The sequence below is a fragment of the Setaria italica genome, chromosome VII, assembly GCF_000263155.2.
Source record: "Setaria italica strain Yugu1 chromosome VII, Setaria_italica_v2.0, whole genome shotgun sequence".
Classification (NCBI taxonomy): domain Eukaryota; kingdom Viridiplantae; phylum Streptophyta; class Magnoliopsida; order Poales; family Poaceae; genus Setaria; species Setaria italica.
In genome coordinates this window covers 8,109,791-8,112,261 of record NC_028456.1, presented here as the reverse complement: position 1 = coordinate 8,112,261, position 2,471 = coordinate 8,109,791, and the positions used below count along the sequence as shown (strand labels likewise).

General features: G+C 39.9%; 1 pseudogene; it reads right to left on the bottom strand.

Moving 5' to 3' along the window:
• Window positions 1-1,066: 1,066 nt before the first annotated feature.
• LOC101765353 lies at window positions 1,067-2,060 on the bottom strand (annotated as a pseudogene).
• Between the last annotated feature and the right edge of the window lie 411 nt (window positions 2,061-2,471).

Below are 2,471 nucleotides of genomic sequence, written 5' to 3'. Positions count from 1 at the left end.
TGAAATCCACCACATGATAAGCGGCTGGACCTGTAGCCCCCCCCCCCATAAGAGCATTAGGTGGAAGTTGAACCCCTTCTCATCCCTTTCTGTGGCTGGGGCATCCATTTCCCTCGACACGATTAGTTAAGATAGAATCTCGCTAAGTTGTGAGTTTATCCTTTTGTTGCATTAGTTCTGCTCTAGAGGTGATTGAAGAATATAGAAGTATTTTGGAATCTATCTCGATCTCATTGTCCTCCTGACTAGCTATGCCATATTTATCATTTTTCTATAGAGTCCTCAAATGTCACGATTACTTTTCCTAGCTATCATTACCCTTGCTGAGTCGTAGTTCATTGAGTTGTGGTGTGTTCGAAGGATTTATTTACCGATCGCCTATGCCATTAAGTGCTTCCCTGTTGAAAATGTAAATACATACTCTGGAATACTCCGGGTGAAATGCTATTGCGGTGATTATGGGCACGTTTGGATCCTTAGCTCCACCTCGCTTTGCGTTGCTGGGCAACCTGCATTGCCTAGCAAGGTTCGATCCAGTAAGGTGGTGGTTTGGTTCATTTGCCTGGCTAAGCAAGATTACTTGGCTAACTATTTGGTTACTTTGTTGAAAACTTGCTTTTGCTAGAAATATTGATGGTGTGATTGTTTGGTACTCTAGCTCATAATGATCATCTCACCACTTTGTTTTACGGGTGAGATTACCTCCATCTATCAAATTCAACAAAATGGCTTGAAAAAATTGCAAATTGTGCATCATACCAAGCCAAAGAAACATGTCACTTGCATATTTTTAATTGAACAAGACAACTAGAGAACCATCGACACAATCTGGCATATGTCATACAACCAAACTACACTGGTGCTTTCAGAATGGCCAATGTTGCGTATAGCTTCTTATGGCCAAAATATACAGCATGCCGCGCATAACTTCTTACGGCCAAAATACATTATGCCATTTTCATTTTCAAAGTGCCAAAATATACATTATGTCATAGGTCCATACTGCCAAAAGCAAAAACCAATAAATCACTACCATGAGCACTAACCAAAGTCATATGAGAAGAGCTTAAGTCACAGGATATCGATCCATAACCCACCGTGCCACCCACTATTTGATGCTTTCCTCTGGCCGCCCCTTTAACATGCTAGCAATCCTAACGATTTCAGCAAGGTAAGTCTGTAGATCAAGGCGCACTAGCAGAGGATAGTCCTCCATGTTGTCAATGATCTTGTAAATGCCCTCATTTGGATCAGTAACATGAGTGAAGCGCATGGTCTCAGATATGTTGTTCATAGCACCAGTGACATCTTGAACCATGGCGTAATCATGCTTGGCACACTTCCCGTTCTTCTATTTGTTATCTTCAACCTGACACTTAGAACCAACAGAGCGAGGGCTATCAGAATCTGGGAGAGTATCAGAATCGTAGTGCTTTGGAAGAGTATCAGAATCATAGTGCTTTGAAGGATCATTATCTGGATCAACTTGGTCTTGGCCTTGTCTTCCATTTCCAGTGAGATCATCATCCTGTCTTGGTGGGTGATCAAAAGGTGTTTGAAGAACACTAAACTCTACAGTAGCATGTGTTTTCTGTGAAGACAAACTCCATCTCATCATAGAATAAGATTGGAACATTATAGTACTTGGTTCTCTTATCATTATTCTGCATTAGAATAGAACGTAGTATTTTATTAGTTACCAATGTGTAATAAAAGATCTGTATGTAATAAAAAAATTTAGACATGCAAACTTACATATTTCATCTTCACAACCTCTATTTCATCATGGATTATCTTTTTCTGCACTTCATCAAAACTAGCACCACTTATAGACTTTGCATCCATGATCGCCTTCCATTCACCCTTGAGCTTGTGGTACTTGTTATAAACTTGTCTTGCTATGAGTTAGAACCATATTTTTCATTCATTCTTCGAGCACAATCCTCATGATGTACCTCCCTTAGAACTAGGGCCTTGCCACACTCCTAAATTTTCTCTTTGAAATACAAAAGGAGATCTTCCACTTCCTGGGGTTGCCATATCACACTATTTCCACTCATCCCCTACACATGAAAACTCAGAATTTGCATGATTATTAGGAACAATCTTGCAGCACAAATGAATTCATGTTACAACCCAGAGAAGACAAACATAGTCTTAAAATAGGTACAACTCAAAATAGCACCACAATAATCGTCCAGAAGTGGTGATACATCAAAGACAAATGGATAATGTTATAGCCCAGACTAGACAGACATCGAGCATCACCTCTAATAATTGAGTGCCTATTTTCAAACATCCTATTTGCAATGACATCCCTAAGCTGGGCCATCTACCTTTATTCTGCTCTAGCTTCTTGACGAAAATGATTGGAACGAGGATATAGCCGTCTCCATAATTCCTTAGAGTATACAAACTGATCAGCTTCCCCATTTTGCAGAATCCAATTGTGAAGTATGCAGCACGCTATG